The 17,671-nt window shown below is 34.3% G+C and overlaps 2 long non-coding RNA genes across 2 annotated transcripts in view; both read right to left on the bottom strand.

The window, feature by feature from the left end:
* The window catches only part of LOC116533085, a 706,275-nt gene that overhangs the window by 579,105 nt on the left and 109,499 nt on the right, over positions 1-17,671 (bottom strand). The gene's annotated exons all lie outside the window — the stretch shown is intronic.
* LOC116533086 lies at positions 452-7,952 on the bottom strand. Its single transcript, XR_004261079.1, has 3 exons — positions 7,940-7,952; positions 7,856-7,860; positions 452-1,162 (listed from the first exon to the last, which is right to left on the bottom strand). It is a non-coding gene; the product is annotated as an uncharacterized LOC116533086 (long non-coding RNA).

The raw sequence follows: 17,671 nt of genomic DNA on the forward strand, positions 1-17,671 counted from the left end.
ATAAGAATTTCATAATGCAATCATAAATATTAACAGTAGAATAGATTAAGCTGAGGAAAGAATCTCAGAGCTTGAAAATTGGTTCTCCAAATTAGACAAAAATAATAAAAATAGTAAAAAAGAAGAAAATCTCTGAGAAATATGGAATTATGTCAGCATACCAAATCTATGGCTCACTGGCATCTCTGAAAGAGATAGGAACAAATCAAGCAACATAGGAAACATATTTCAGGATATCATCCATGAAAATTTCCACAAAACTGCTTGAGAGGCCCATATTTAAACTCAGAAAATGCAGATAACTCCTGTAGCATAGTATACAAGAACACCATCCCCAAGACACATAGTCATCAAATTCTCCAAGGTCTAAATGAAAGAAAAATGGCAAAGGCAGCTAGAGAGAAGGGGCAGGCCATGTACAAAGGAAATCCCATCAGGCTAACAGCAGACATTTCAGGAGAAACCCTAACAAGCCAGAAGAGAATGGAGTCCGATATTCAACATTCTTAAAGAAAATAAGTTCCAACCAAGAGTTTTATATCCAGGCAACTAAGCTTCATAAATGAGGGAGAAATAAGATCATGTTCAGACAAGAAAATGCTAAGGGATTTTTATTATCACCACACTTACCTTACAAGAAGCCCTGAAGGGAGTGCAAAACATGGAAAGGAAAGACTTACTGGCCACCATAAAATCACACTTAAGTATGTAGACCAGCAACACTATAAAGCAACCATATAAACAAGTCTGCATGATAATCAGCTAACAACATGATGACAGAAATAAGTCCATACATATCAATACTAAATATGAATGTAAATGGGTTAAATGGACCAATTAAAAGGCACAGAGGGGTAGGTTGAACAGTGGAGCAAGACCAGTGGTATGCTGTCTTCAAGAGCCTGAGACCCATCCCACATGCAATGACTCCCATAAGCTTAAAGAAAAGGAATAGAGAAAAATCTACCAAGCAAATGGAAAACAGAAACAAGCAGTGTTGCCATTCTATAATTTCAAACAGAGCAGACTTTAAACCAGCATAGATCAAAAAGACAAAGAAAGGCATTGCATAAGGGTAAAGGGTTCAATCCAACAAGAAGTCCTAAATATCCTAAATATATACGCACCCAACAAACAAGCACCCAGATTCATAAAGCAAGTTCTTGGAGACCTGTGAAGAGAATTAGATAAATACAAAATAATTGCAGGATACTTAAATACCCTAATGATAATATTAGATCATTAAAGCAGAAAACAAAGATATTCAGGACCTGAACTCAACACTTGACTAAATGGACCTAATAGACATCTACAGAATGCTCCACCCAAAAAGAACAGAATATACATTCTTCTCATCTGTACATGGCAGAAATCAACCACACAATTTGACATAAAATAATTCTCAGCAAAGTTAAAGTCAAAATCATACCATCCATGCTCTTGAACCACAGCGCAGTAGAAAAAGAAATCAGTACTAATAAAATTACTCAAAACCATCTAATTACAATGTAAATTAAACAACCTGCTCCTGAATGACTATTGGGTAAATAATGAAATTAAGAAGAAATCAAGAAATTCATTGAAAATAATGGCAACAAAGATACAACACATTAGAATTTTAGAAACAGCTAAGGTAGGGTTAAGAGAGAAGTTTATAGCACTAAATGTCCACATAAAAAAAGTTATAAAAATATCTCACATTAACAATCTAACATCACCACTAGAGAAACTAGAAAAACAAAAGCAAACCAACTCTAAAGCTAGCATGACAAGAAATAACCAAAAACAAAGCCAAATTGAAGGCAATTAAGATACAAAAAATTATACAAAAGATTAATAAACACAGGAGTTGGTTTATTGAAAAAAATAAGATATATAGTCTACAAGCTAGATGAAAAAAGAAAAAAAAGAAAGAAGATTCAAATAAACACAATCAGAAATATCAAAAGGGACATTACCACTGACCTGGCAGAAAAATAAAAAAATACTGAGAGAGGCCTTGAGCCACTATGCTCAGGCTGGCTCCCAGACAGTTGAGTGTACTTTCATTTTCAATAAAACCCTTCATTCCTTCCTTGCTTTGTTTGTGCATTTTGCCCAATTCTTTGTTCAAGACACCAAGAACTTGGACATCATCCACTGTTAACATATTTTGGTAAGCCAGCCAGGAGGAAGAATTAAGCAGGTTTGCTAGCGCCACTCAGGGAGAAAGAACCAAGAAGCCTGGCATGCTGGCAAAAGAGTAAAGGAAGATTTTTATGGTTTAAATCTTCTGGAAACATCAGAGAAAGACTGTCTTTGCCCTCCACACTACAGCAGAACTTTGGAACCTTGAACTTTGGGATCATGGCCTCACAACTGAGAAGGGTCCCTCCACACTTTTGGAACTTTGTACCCACTGGAACCTTTGAGAGACCATCAAGCTTCAGATGATCATGCAACAAGGGCTCCACTCAGTTCCAGATGAAGACACCACCCCTGGCCATCAAGAAACCACCCTGCTTCCACTAGATAGAGCAGGGTAAGAATTCCGTGATCCCTAATATAGGTAGACGTTATGCCCCAAGTGAGCATGAAGCTATTACAGAAAAAAAGACCATTGGTCATGAGACAAATACAGAAAAAAAGACCATTGGTCCCTCTGCCTCCCCAAAGATTTATGTGGATCACATCTCTAAGTAGGGAGATAAGGCAGGAAAAGAGAGTCTGGAAGCAGGGAGCATAAGGCCAATCCACACTTCAGCTATAACAGGAAATATCTTCTCCACAGGGCATACACTGAGTAAATGACTTTGTAATTTTACTTCATCCTCTTCATTTACATAGGGCATACCCCAGGTAGAGTGTATTTAAACTCACAAAAACTCTGTAACAGGGCCTTTGACCCCCTATGCTCAGGCCCACACTGTGGAGTGTACTTTCATTTTTCATAAAACCTTTCCTTCCAAAAACAAAACAAAAACCTTTAGAGACCACTAAAAATAGCTCTATGCACACAAGCTAGAAAACCTACAATAAATGGATAAATTCCTGGACACATACAATCTCCTAAAACTGAAGCAGGAAGAAATTGAAGCCTTGAACTGATTGATAATGAGTTCCAAAATTGAATCAGTAATAAAAAGTCTGCCAACCAAAATAAAAGCCCAGGACCAGATAAATTCACAGTAAATTCTACCAGATGTATAAAGAAGAGCTGGAACAATTCTTAGTAATACTACTCCAGACAATTTAGGTGCAGGGGCTGCTTTCCAACTCATTCTATGAGGTCAACATCATCCTGATACTGAAGCCTGGGAGGGTCACACACATACACACAAGAGAACTTCAGGGCAATATCCTTGCTAAACATAGAAGCAAAAATCCTCGACAAAATACTACCCAACTGAACCCAGCAGCACATCAAAAAGCTTATCCACCATTATCAAGTAAGCATTATCCCTGGGACGCAAGGTTGGTTCAACCTACATAAATCAATAAACGTGATTCATCACATAAAGAGAACTAAAAACACAAACCACATGACTGTCTCAATAGATGTAGAAAAGGCTTTTGATAAAATTCAACATCGTTTATCTTAAAAACCCTCAACAAACTACACATTGAATGAACATACTTCAAAATAATAAAAGCTATCTATGTCAAACCTACAGCAAGAAACACACTGAATGGGCAGAAGCTTAAAGCATTCTTCTTGAGAGCCAGAACAAGACAAGAATGTCTTTTCTCACCACTCCTATTCAACACAGTACTGGAATCCCTTGCCAGAGCAATCAGGCATGAGAAAAGGGGGGAAAAAAAAAGGCATCCATATAGGAAGAAAGGAAGTAAAGCTATCTCTATTTGCAGGTTATATGATTCTATACCTAGAAAACCCCACACTCTCTGCCCCAAAATTTCTTGATCTGTTAAACAGCTTTAGCAAAGTCACAGGTAAATCAGTGTACAAAAATTAGTAACATTCCTACACACCAACAACACGCAAGCTGAGAGCCAAATCCGGAACACAATCCCATTCACAACAGCCACAAAAACAATAAAATATCTAGGAATACAGCTTATTAGGGAGGCAAAATATCCCGAAAACGAGAATTATAAGACACTACTCAAAGAAGAGAGAGATGATATTTCATGCTCATAGATAGGAAGAATATTGTTAAAATGGCCATACTGCCCAAAGCAGTTTACAGATTCAATGCTATAAACCAAACTCCTAAAGACATTCTTCACAGGGTAGAAGAAAAGTACTTAAAAATTCATATGGAATCAAAAACAAAGAGCTGGAATAGCTAAAGTAATCCTAAGCAAAAGAAAAAAGCTAGAGGCATCATGTCACCTGACTTCAAATTGCACAAGGCTACACTCATCGAAACAGCATGGTACTTGTAGAATGACAGACAGTAGCTCAATGGTGCAGAATACAGAGCCTAGAAATAATGCTCCACAACTACAATAATCTGAAATCTGACAAAGTTGACAAAAACAAGCAATGAGAAATGGACTCCCTATTCAATAAATGGTTCTGGGATAACTGGTTAGTAACATGAAGATGACTGAAACTAGACCCCTTCCTTATACCATATATAAAAATAAACTCAAGATGGAATGAAGACTTCAATATAAAACCTAAAACTATAAAAACCCTGGAAGATAACCTAGGAAATACTATTCTGAATGTAAGATCTGGCAAAGATTTCATGACAAAGATACCAAAAGCAATTGCAACAAAAATTGACAAATGGGACCTCATTAAACTACTAAAGAGCTTCTGCACAGCAAAAGAAACTATCAACAGAGCAAACAGATAACCTAAAGAATAGGAGACAATATTTGCAAACTATGCATCTGACAAAGGTGTATTAGCCAGAATCTATAAGGAACTTAAATCTACAAGCAAAAACCAAACAAGTCCATTAAAAAGTGGGCAAATGAAAAAAATGCTCATCATCATTGGTCATTAGAGAAATGCAAATCAAAACCACATTGAGATGCCATCTCACGCCAGTTAGAATGGTGATTATTTAAAAAATCTGTAGACAACAGATGCTGGAGAGGATGTGGAGAAATAGGAACATCTTTACACTGTTGGTGGGAGTGTTAATTAGTTCAACCATTGTGGAAGACAGTATGGTGATTCCTCAAGGACCTAGAAATAGAAATTCCACTTGACCCAGCAATCCCATTACTGACTATATATCCAAAGGACTATAAATCATTCTATTATAAAGACACATGCACACAAATGTTCATTGTGACACTGTTTACAATAGCAAAGACCTGAAACCAACCCAAATGCCCATCAATGAGAGACTGGACAAAGAAAATGTGGCATATATACAACATGGAATACTATGCAGCCATAAAAAAGATGAGTTTGTGACCTCTGTAGGGACATGGATGAACCTAGAAACATCATTCTCAGCAAACTGACACAAGAACAGAAAATCAAACACACTATCTTCTCACTCATAGGCAGGTGTTGAAGAATGAGAACACATGGACACAGAGAGGGGAGCATCACACACTGGGGTCTGTTGGGGGAGGCTAGAAGAGGGATAGTGGAAGGGAGGTTGGGGAGGGATAACATGGGGAGAAATGTCAGGTATAGGTGATGGGGGGATGGTAAAGCAAACCACCTTGCCATAAATGTACTTATATAACAATCTTGCATGATCTGTACATGTACCCCAGAATCTAAAATGTGATTAAGAAAAAAAGTGGGCAGACACTTTAGAAAAGAAGACATATGCACAGCCAAGAGGCATATGAAAAAATGTTCAACATCACTAATTATTAGAGAAATGCAAATCAAAACCACAATAAGATACCATGACACACTATGGGTATTAGAAAAAGTCAAAAAATGACAGATGCTGGCAAAGTTATGAAGAAGCTGATGGTGAGAATGTAAATTAGTTCAGCTTTTGTTAAAAACACTTTGGGGATTTCTCAAAGAACTCAAAGCAGAATTACCATTTTAGCCAGCAATCCTATTAGTGGATATATAACCAAAAGAATAGAAATTGTTCTACCATAAAGACACCTGCGTGTGGAGGTTCATTGCAGCACTAGTCACAATAACAAAGATGTGTAATCAACCTAGATGCCCATGAATGGTCGACTGAATAAAGAAAATGGTACATACATACCATGAAATACTATGCAGCCATAAAAAGGAACAAGATTATGTCTTTTGCAGCAATATGGATTGAGCTGGGGTTCATTATCCTAAGTGAACTAACACAGGAACAAAAAGTCAAATACCACATGCTCTCACTTACAAGTGAGGGTTAAATATTGAGTATATATGGACACAATGAAGGTAACAACAGATACTAGGGCCTACTTGAGAGGGGATGGTGGGAGGAGGGTGAGGATCAAAACACTACCTACCACATACTATGTTTACTAGCTGGGTGGTGAAATAATCTGTTCACCAACCCACTATTACATGCAATTTACCTATATAACAAAACTGCACATGTACCCTTGAATCTAAAATAAAAATTAAAAATTGTTAAATTGTAAAATAAAAATTAAAAATTATTAATTTTAAAATAAATAAATTAATCAATTATATGATATAACTTATAAAATAAAATATATTAAAAATAAAATAAAAATTATTTTAGAATATGCAACCAATTTTATTTTACTTTTCCCAGAAATTTATATGAATTATTCTTAGAAAGAAGCTTTTTATACTCAAAATGAACGGTGTATAGATTGACCCTTACTTCCTAACACCTTTTTTATTTATGAAATCATTTTCCTTCTGTGTTATCTAGCTACCAATATCTCACATTGAAAGCTATCCCTCAATAGCATCCTATTGCTATTTTTTAAATATTTGGTTTATGTAATTTTTTTTATAAAAATAGGTCTTGAAAGTACTAAATAAATATAAAAGTGGGCACTTAAATAACTTACACATGTGTGGATGCTATAGAAAGTGACTCATAGGTATAATGGCATATAAAATGTCAATATTTATTATTTCACTTTTTCAACAAATTTTTGTTGTGCACTTTCTAGCTGCAAAGTCACCATGCAATCCAGTAACAAAGAAGATAAGTATGGTTCCTGCCCTCAGAGAGCTTATATTCCAGAACAAGCCAAAGACATACTGCTTCAAGAAAGACAAGTATATTATGTAAGATAAAATGTTGAGGAAAAAGACACATGCTTGTCTGGGAGTCTAGAGAAAGTTTTACTGTGCAAATAAATGTTACAGATGGTGAAGAGCCAGCTAGAAAAAAATTGGGAGTGAAGGAAATCAGTTCTGAATTGAGGCTCTGGAATGAATTCCAGAAGTACAGACCTTTTCACTTGTCAACAGCTACCATTCTCCCATCAGGGTCACATGCTTGATACAGCATGAGCACTCAGTAATAGTCCAACTGACCAAAAGAAACAGAAACAACACTACTTATGGTTTCGTTGAAGTTCAAATACTTTTTGTCCCTATATTATTTGTAAACTGCTAAGATGAGCATCTTAATGGTAACAATCACATTTTATTAATAGCTTCATAATTATTTATCTGGTAATGTCCAATGGTTCCCTTGTTTTTGAAAGCCTTTCTTTTCCTTGCAGAGGCAGAAAATAATTAAGCCTAAAGTTACCTCTTCCTTTAATGCATTCATAGAAAATATAGTGATTACCTATATAATTTATTTGCTAGTTAATCATGTACTATTTTGTAAACTTTTCCCACTGAAATATTTAGGGGTTGTTTACAGATGTAATTCTTTAAATTTATACATTTTAATATTTTTTCCTATTTTTCTTGAAGAAGGGAATATTATTTTTGTTTGGAACTTTCTAAAATGTAGATATATTGCAAATACTGGACTTCAACTGAAGGTGAGAGCAAAATGAATATCATGTTACATTTCTATACAAAACATTTTGCGTAAGTTCAAGTGAGATTTATTACTGACATAAAATGAAGATGGCTCCCTGTTGCATTCAACTTTTGGTTGACATCTCTAAATTCAAGGAGTATTTAATTTGCTTTTCAGTCTGAAAAAAAAAACATTAGATTTTATAGCTTTCTCCTCTACCAAACCATTGTCTTCCAAGAGCATTAAATTTAAAATTTAATAATAAATAATATCACTATTTAAAATAAAATGCTAAATTATTGTCCTCATCTTACCAGCCTTGGTCATGTATTTATCTTCTACACAAATTATATACTTGCCTTCACGGAGCTTTATTCTCTTTATATCCTTCTACTTTACTGGTGGTGTACTGGAACTTTTTTCTTTCTAAATTTTAATATCAAAAGATTCAGGACTCAATCCTTGGTTTTCTTCTCCTCTCTACCCACACTCACTTTGTGAACTCGTCAGTCTCGTGGTATTCACCCACATCTCTATTCGATGATTCCCAGCTTTCCACTGCTAGTACAGATTTCTCTACCATATCTAGACACGTGCATCCTGATACCTCTCTTTTTCTTTATTTGGATATTTAATAGCATTAACTCAACAATGTCCAATCCTGAACTCAATCCCTTGATCTGATCATCTGAAAGCTGCCTTAACCATACTTTTCCTCATCCCACTTAAAGGTAGCTTAATGCTGAATACAAAGATGCTGATTATACCTGATTTATCTATTTTCTCAAACATCACATTGAATGTTAGAAAACCCAGTTGGCTCTAATTTTAACATACATTCTGAAACCCAATTTAAAAAAAGGAGCACAAAAGAACAGACAGTTCACAGAAGCAGAACAGCTAACGGCCCTTGAATGTATGAAAAGATGTTCAATTTCATTCATAAGATAAATGAAAATTAAAGTTAACACTGAGATACTATTTCTCATATATTATCTTGGAAAAAGTTCAAAAACTTGAGAGCACAGTCTGTTGGCAAGACTGAGGAAAAGCTAGCATGCTCGTATGACAGTGGGAGAGCAACGTGATACAGCCCATGTGGGAGGAACTTTGAAATAATGAAGAGAATTACAGATGTGTTTCCTTTTGGCCCAACAACTCTACTTCAGGAACCTGAATATCTAGCTGGCTAGCTATCCATCCAGCCATGCATCCATTCACATGCATTACACATATATGCATATATATGTATACCCATACATATATGTGTGTGTTTGTCCACTACATAATTATCAAAAAGAATTAGGAGAATACACATGGATATTATGCTTGGGAGTGTGGGGGTGTGTGTGATTTAAATAAAATTAACAAAATATAGAACAGTGTATATACTATGCTATTTTTGTTTAAGGAAGGAAAATAAAATACCCAAAAGAAACAGAATGAATGTGGCTGAATCAAATTTTTAAAAATGATTATCTATAGCATAGTTCAGCAAAATATGACCCATAGGACAAATACAATCATGTTTTTGTATATAGTTTTATGAGACACAGCCATACCCATTTAGGTATGTATTGTTTGTGGTTGCTTTCTCACTACAACAGCAGAATTGTGTAGTGTCATAGAGACCATATGGCCTGTCATAGAGACCATACGGCCTGTAAAGTCTACAGTATTTATTCTTTGGCCTTTTACAAATTTTGTCACCTCCTTATCTATAGAGGTAAAAGAGTGTAAGTTAGCATAGGGATGGAGAAAGACTTTTGCAAGTATACTTATTAGTAACCTTTTGGCTTTTGAAACATGAAAATGTTTTACAAATTCAAATATAAACCTGACAATTGAAAACAAATGGAAACAAAGTCATCTAACTGTATATCAAATGGTTAAAATTCCACTCAATAAAAACAATGTTTCAAATGGCCTCTGACTGTACATCCTTCTGGCATCTGTAATAGCCGGATAACACAGTATTATGTGCCTCTTCACATGTGCATTATCCAGTTCATAGCTGTATCAATGAAATCTCCTCATCAACAGTATTTAAATTGCCTTTCGTCAGGCCATTAGACCTAACTATCAACTTCTAGAAAATACTGAGAAAGTAAAATAATACAATTAACAATCTGACAAGTCTAATGTGGGTAACTTTCTATAAGACAAAGTTTCTGAACTCTTCAAGGGAAAGAAATGATGATCAAAATATATTAAAAGACATATTTTTATTAATGAATTACATCTATATTAAAAGAGATTCAACAATCAAATACTGCATAAACCTGGATTAGATCTTGACTTGGAATCATATACACCTCCACACATACGCTCTTCATATCGTCAAAACAGATCTTTTTAGAGTAATTCACATAATTTGAAAATGAACTGGATATTAAGTGACATTATAGAATTCCCACTTTTCTGATGCTACAGTAAGGCAAAATGAATAGATAGGCTGTCTGCAACTTTCAAACACTTTACAAAAATACGTATTTTTGCTAGATCTAGCTATAGCATTAGACCTAGGTGCTGGAAAATAAATGTTTATTGCCTTATTCCATTTTTATGCTTGAATTTTTCAAAATAGAAAGAGAAAAGTTTATTTCATAAGCATATTTTGTGTGTGTCTCTCCAGAATCTGACCACTGTCACTCACTTCACTGTCAGTCTGTTTAGACTGGTCATAGTCACCTGGTCACAGTCACCAAATTCTCAACAGGATTTCTGCAGTCATCTCTCAGTTTCCTTGCTGCTCTCCTTGTTGAACAAAGTATATTTTTTCACAGAAGGAAAAAAAAAACAAGAAGTAAAGTGCAAGGCTGTGACACACCTTCACTTTACACTCTGCAATAGTTCTTCCATTCACTTTAATTCAAAGTCCAAATTCTTATCAATACAATGGTCCTCAAGGCCCTGCATGATCTATCTTCCTACCCAAGTCCAGCCGCTGACCTATCTGAATTACTTTCCTACCAGTGTCTCTTGGCTTACTTCATTCTAGCTCCAGCAGTGGCCCTCCCAGGCCCTCTTGTTCTTTCTCCAATACGTGGGCTTCTTCCCACTGTAGCTCTTTGCATGAGCTATTCCCTCTGCCTGGAATTCTCTTTCCCAAGATAGCCATGTAAACTAATTTATGTACTTCTTTTAAGTATTTACTCAACACAGTGGTCCACTTTAATCCCCTTAGTTAAATTTGAGCATTTCTCCTATGCTCAGCCTCTCTTATTTTTCTGTTTTTAAAATTAAGACTTGATCTATGCTCTACTTAAAAATATTTTTCCATAGCCCTTATTATCTTGTAACATATCATGGTTTTCATGTTTATTTTTTCATTGTCTGTCTCTAGTTTCTTTAGCTCATTGACATAGCCCAAACATCTATTACCTTTATTACCAGCATACAGTAGGCCTGCCTTAAAAAAAAAAAAAGGATATTGTTGAATGGATGAAATAGAGTAGAGTTAAGTGGGTGGGTATTATCACTTGTTTAGTTTGGGTTTGTTTTTGTTTTGGGTAACTTATGTGAGATTTTGGCTTTTCTATCATGACTCATAATACCAGGCCAGTGCCATTAAAAAATATTTTCCTCCAGAAGGCAGATAAATGCAGGGCTAATCATTGCAAAGTAGTATTAGTCTCCCACGCTCCTAGTCATACTAATAACACCAAGAAAGCCTAAGAAGACATCTGTTTTAAAGTAATAGAAATTGACTTTATGAGAACTATCAAGTGGTTTTATACTGAATAAATCTCATTTCAAAGGTCAAAAAATAATTTCAATATTAATAAATATTTTCTGTTTAACTGTAAGTCCTTTGAAGATCCTGGTCAATGTTTATGTATTCTGAATAATAGTTAAAATTACAAATATAAAATTGATCAATATTGGAAATACAAAATCAATCAATTAAATGCACATTAATGACAAAATGACATTGTCAACTACAAAAGTTCGGAAGACCAGATTTGGGTTAAGAATATGACATTTTTTAAGAGATGGAAAAGTATATTAAAAATTATTTTCAATGAAGGAATGCTCCAACTAAAAAGTAGTCCTATTTTTTTTCTAGAAACTATATCCAATTCATGTTTTCACAATCCACAATGATGCATATTTGCTGATATCAGTATCCTTTAAGCAACTTGGAATGTAGATTTCACAAATCAAAACCCCAGTAGACAGAAATTTCATAACATATGATGGCAGAATCGGAGTAATTTGATACCTGCTACTTAAATGAAGCTGGGAGAGAGGATTACCAACACTTAAGGTAAATTGCAAATGTTATAAAAGGATGGAAGCAATCAGTAATATGAACTGACTGAGGAACCAGAGGCATGGAAGAAAAATGTGCAATATGAATGGATTCTCATGAAAACAGAAAGATAGGCTGTGAACCTCGAGGAAAGCCCTCAGATAATGGAGTTTCCAAGTTTAGGTTAAAATGAGAGAAACTAAGTAAATTTGCATAAATGACTTCAACAAACTTAGGATCTAATGTGAACGTTAGAATCTAAATGAACTGGAGGGGGGTGGAAAATTCTACTTTTCAGCTAATAAATATAAGAAGAGTGACTTGAATAGTTAGTTAGGAAAGAAGAGAAAGACAATATGCAGAGGTAAAGAATACTAAATACAGTATTTCTTAGAAATATAACTTATAGAGGGAGCTTTAGATGTTTGTTTCATCCCCATAGGCTTACCAAATTTTGATTTTAGATTTTGTTATTTCTAAGGTTGTAAAGGGTAAAAATAGGGTATATTAAATTTCATTCAATAATGCATAGAAGCTAAGAGTTTGGGCTATAGAGGATAATTATTTATGTTCCATTCCTGGCTTATAAAATGAAATCTTGGGCAATTTATTTATCTATGTTCAGGTAATCTCATACATAAAATAAGGGTTAAGAATTGTACCAACTTCATTATCCATGTTATATATGATGTGCATAATACTTGCTAGCTATTATTACTTTATAACTATTTAAATTATATATTCAAAATAAAACATTTTGGGAATAAGTAAAGAACTGTAATTTCTTGTAAGTTCTATTTTATAAGATTAGATGTTTATTTAGTTCTTTCATGTGTTAATGAAGGAACAAACACAGAAAAATGAGTTTTTTTTTTTTTTTTTTTTAAATAATGGTACATCTGCTTTTTCTAGTCCTAACCCATGGCTCTGCTTCTACATAAAAGCACCTATTTGTTGTTGTTGATGTTAAGTTAAAATTTTATGTCTATATATATATATAAAATATTTCCAAACTTCATTACTTCATTTTATTTCCATCAGTTAAATTGTGCTGAAAATGTAGACATGGGTAGGAAATTATCTAAATTACACGGTTTAAATTGATTTCAGAGCAAAATATTCAGAAGTTTAAAGAAGCGTCACTTCTTAATTAGCTATATAAAAATAATTATTACTTAAGCAAAGTAATTTGATGTGATAATAATTATTCTTAGAAAATGCAGATTCGGTATTTATAACAGGCTTGCAACAATAGTTTTCTTCCAGATCTTTGTATTAGTTTGCTAGAGCTATCATTAAAAAATGCCACAGGCTGTGTGGCCAAACATCAGACATTTATTTTCTCACAGTTTTGAAGGTTGGAAGTCCAAGACCAAGGTGCCAGCAGGGTAGGCTTTTGTCAAAGGCCTCTCTCCTTGGCTTGCAGATGGCTGCCCTAATGCTGCCTCTTCAAATGGTTGTCTCTTTGTGTGTCTGGGAGTTTCTTTTCTTCTAAGGATATCAGTTGATTGGATTAAGGGCCACTTCAACAGCCTCATTTTAACCTAATTACCTCTTTAAAGGCTCTATGTTCAAATATAGTTACATTATGAAGCACAGAGGGCTAAGATTTCAATATATGAATTTTAAAGGGACACAATTCAGCCCGTAACAGTCTTCTTTAAAATTATTTTAAGTCATAAAATGTCACGTTTTAATAATTTACTGTGATGTAAAACTGAGAATTTGCTCTTTGCACCCCTTTACTGTTCCTGCCCTTCGAGAAACATAACTTTGCTTAGGAAAATGAACTGGTAAAATCTTTGCAGCTGAGTACTTTAAATAACCCAGAAAGAGTCTTTGGAACAAGCTCATGAATCATGTTCTCAACTTTACTTATGTCAAAATCCATTTTTTGGCCCCTTTCTTCCTGAAAATGGTTAATGATCCATGTACTACCTGACAATTCAAAATTCCTTCAACTTCTAGGCCACATGTGAGGCTGCATTTCAGGGGTTCAACATTTTACTACTACTATGGAAACTGGAAAAATTGTCACACTATTAAAAAGTAAGGGCAGGAAAGATGTCAAAACCATAGCAAGACTGTATGTAATTTAGTCTGAGTTTCAGCTTTACTTGTTTTAATGATCTGCTTTTCAAACGTATCTTTTTTTTTTTTTACACATATCTTTTCTCACTCAGTTATTTCTTTTTTCATTAACTCCTTATTTTATTTCTATGGAATGGCTGAAAATACACTGAGTTAGAAATACAGGAGCGACATTTAGCTGCAATGCGTCTTTCCTAAGTAAGAATCTCCTAATATTTTTTTTCATTTTTGGTCTTCATTTGTGAAATTAACTTCTATCTTTAGAACATGGTATTTTCTTGAGAAGGTTCCTATTATATAAGATGGAAAAAAACCAAATATGCATTTTTTTAATGCTAAGAGTCTGTTGAGAATTTAATTGTATTAGTTCCTATATAAGTGAAGCAAGAGTTCAGAGAAGCAAGAAATTAAAAAGCAAGTCACTCAAAGTTCCTTTGGTTGGGGGAGGGACTTGGAACTGTTTTAAAGACAGGTATGATTTGGATAGGTGTTAAGTTTGATGAATAAGCTTTTTGAGGACTCTGTCACAGCCTAAGCAGACCCTATAGGATAAGGATTAAAGGATACTCAGGACACGTTGAACATTATTTGGACTAACTGGGCATGTCAATTGCTTTTTTGGTATTTCACGAAGTATTAGTATGTTTATGGCATTGCCAAAATTTTGAAAGTATAAATGTCCCCTATATTTTCATATTCCTGAGACCGAGTCTGTTTATATTCTGCAGCACTCAGGGCTTTTATCAGGCCTGGGGGATTAGTGTAATGGGCAGAACAGCAGGGTAGAAGAAGTCAAATGACAGAGCGTAATTAATATGCTAGCTGTGGGATCTTAACTACAAGGCACCTAACTATTCTGGACTTCACGTCCCCATCCGTAAGATAGTATGTCCCACGCAGGTTACTATGTAGGGTTGTTAGAATTAAATGAGATAACATGTTGCACTGTAAGTGAAAGATAACGCTGGTGTCTACCACTATTCTTATTGCTCTATTCCTACTATCACTGTTTCAGAAAGACTATCAGTGGGAATGGGGACGCAGAGGTGATATACAGTTGTACTCATTGTGCTGATAAACAAGGCTGAGGAGCACAAGGTGAAAATGGCAGCTCACTTTCCTTTCCTAACTGTATTAATGGGGACAAGAGTGTCTATCTGCTTATCTGCATAACTAAGGACTGCATTTTCAATAAAAATGGAAAATAATGTATATTGTAGAAACTTAGATTTAAATGGGATCTTCGAGTTTATTACAATCTTCCTTCTGATATGGTAATATCTTCTACATTATCCTTGAGAAATAGTCATGTCACCTTTCGTTAGACCCTCCAAACTTCTGAATCTTACTCTGTCAAATAGGAATTGCCACCTTATCTGGTTAAAGTCTGAATACAAGAGAGTTTGCTTGGTAAGTGCTTGCTTCTCATGATGCTTGGAAAAAGGTCAGCCCTTGAAGTGCAGTTACTGTTGCTTCTACTCTGTTTACTCAACAAGAAGTATATTCTATTCAATGTTTCTTTCTAAAAAGATAATGTGTTTCTTCTGGGAATAAAATGTGCTATATTAGTTTTTCATAGAAGATTCTTATCTTAGAGAAAAAAATAAAAATTGATTTTAAAGGATGAAGGTATTCTTTTAAGCCCTGGGCCAATTAGGTGTGCTGGGTGTGCATCATTGAAACTAAAAGCATATGCTAGGATATGGATGATGTTCCCTTCACCATTCCTAGTGAGCCTTCCACAGTTCATTCCTTGTTGCTCTAGACTTGGGTTGTCTAAGAGACTGGAAGGAAGCATGTGGCTTCCCTGTATAATTCCCCTTAGTATCAGCTAACTCCTCAATGACACTGAAATGTTCTAAGCAACTGTGAAAATTGCAAGAGCTTTTTCTGTCATGCTACTTGCAATCTTCTTTAGTCTTACATCTCACCCAGTTTATATGCCATAATTCAGTACTGAAACATATTATGACTCATGGAATAAAGGTAAATATATGTTTTAATCTCCAGGAGCAGCACTTTTCAACCTTTTCTTCATCACTGATCACTAAGGAGCTTTTGGAGACATTTTTCTTAGTTACCATCCCACCTCATGAAATACAGTATTAACATCATGGATGTACTATATATCATGTATGTGCTATATGTAATATATTCATGCTTTATACATGAAAAGAGCAAGAAATAACAAGCCTCCCACCATCACTACCAAGAATGAAGATTTTTTCCCCCTTGAAGATCAATATTGCCCAGGTTAAGAATGCATTCCTAGAGGTTTCTTAAAATTATGTTGTTGGTTATCTTACAAAATAAAAACAAACAAACAACAAAAACAACAACAGAAGACTGACCCCTTTTATATCAACTTCAGCTAGACTTTCATATAAAAATATATATTTTTTAAATTTGGGGTAACCAAGTATATGGCAGCAAAAATAATGACTAAAACTTGTTACTTTTTTTTCATCAACTAGATCATTTTATGGAATAGTCAATTTTTAAATTAGCATTCAATATTAATTTAATACAAAAATATATATGTTCTTTTTTAAAAATTAGAGTATTATAAAGCAAAAATCTCCTTTGACCATTACTATTTACTTCGATCCCCTTAAACTTCTTCAAGAAAAATATTATTAATGTGTTTTCATACCTTTTTAACTTTTTATATAAACATGCACACATACAGTGTCCATGTTCATACATGTGGAGATTATTTATTCTTTTTCACTGCTGATTTTTAATCTGTGGTAGGAACTACCAGAATTTTATTTAGTCTTTTATCCAATTCATGGACATTCAGGTTAAGATCTTCAAATTTAGTTTATCAAAGAGTACAGCAGAATCTTAATGCCTAATGCAGTAATTCACTGACATACGTATCAGGATAACTGCAGAGTTTCAATAAAGAGATGAGATCATACAAACCAGCTCTGTAATCTAATTACATGGTCTTTCATAAGTAGTCCTCATTTTTGGTTTATGAAAACCCTATTCGTGTTTTATTTCAATTTAATAAACACTTATATAGTATTTACTGTTTTAGGTCCTTTATAAATATTAACCCTAATAACCATTACAAGTTTTATCTAGACTTTAAAAATGAAATAAGTGAGACACTAATAGGTTAAATAACTTCCCAAGGGGACAGAATTAGGGCAGAGCCAGGATGTAAACCTGGGCCGGCAATCCTAGTCTGTATTCTGACTCATATGCCATGGTGCTGCTTCTCTTCGTGATGTACTAAGAAGTAATGTACATATATTTGTACTTACCTTTATTGTGAAACAATGAAAATCAGGAACAGCCACCCAAGGAACAGACCACATCATTAAACTAGCATAGAACATAGTTTGTTTTTCATCATATTTTCTTTTTTCTATTTTTTTTAACTGTGTTTTCTTAGACATTGTGAAATTCTCTAAGATGACATATATCAGGCATTTTACTTCTCTCAAATTTGGTCACATTTTATATC

The sequence above is a fragment of the Sapajus apella genome, unplaced genomic scaffold (assembly GCF_009761245.1).
Source record: "Sapajus apella isolate SASKATOON/1434 unplaced genomic scaffold, GSC_monkey_1.0 scaffold79, whole genome shotgun sequence".
Lineage (NCBI taxonomy): Eukaryota > Metazoa > Chordata > Mammalia > Primates > Cebidae > Sapajus > Sapajus apella.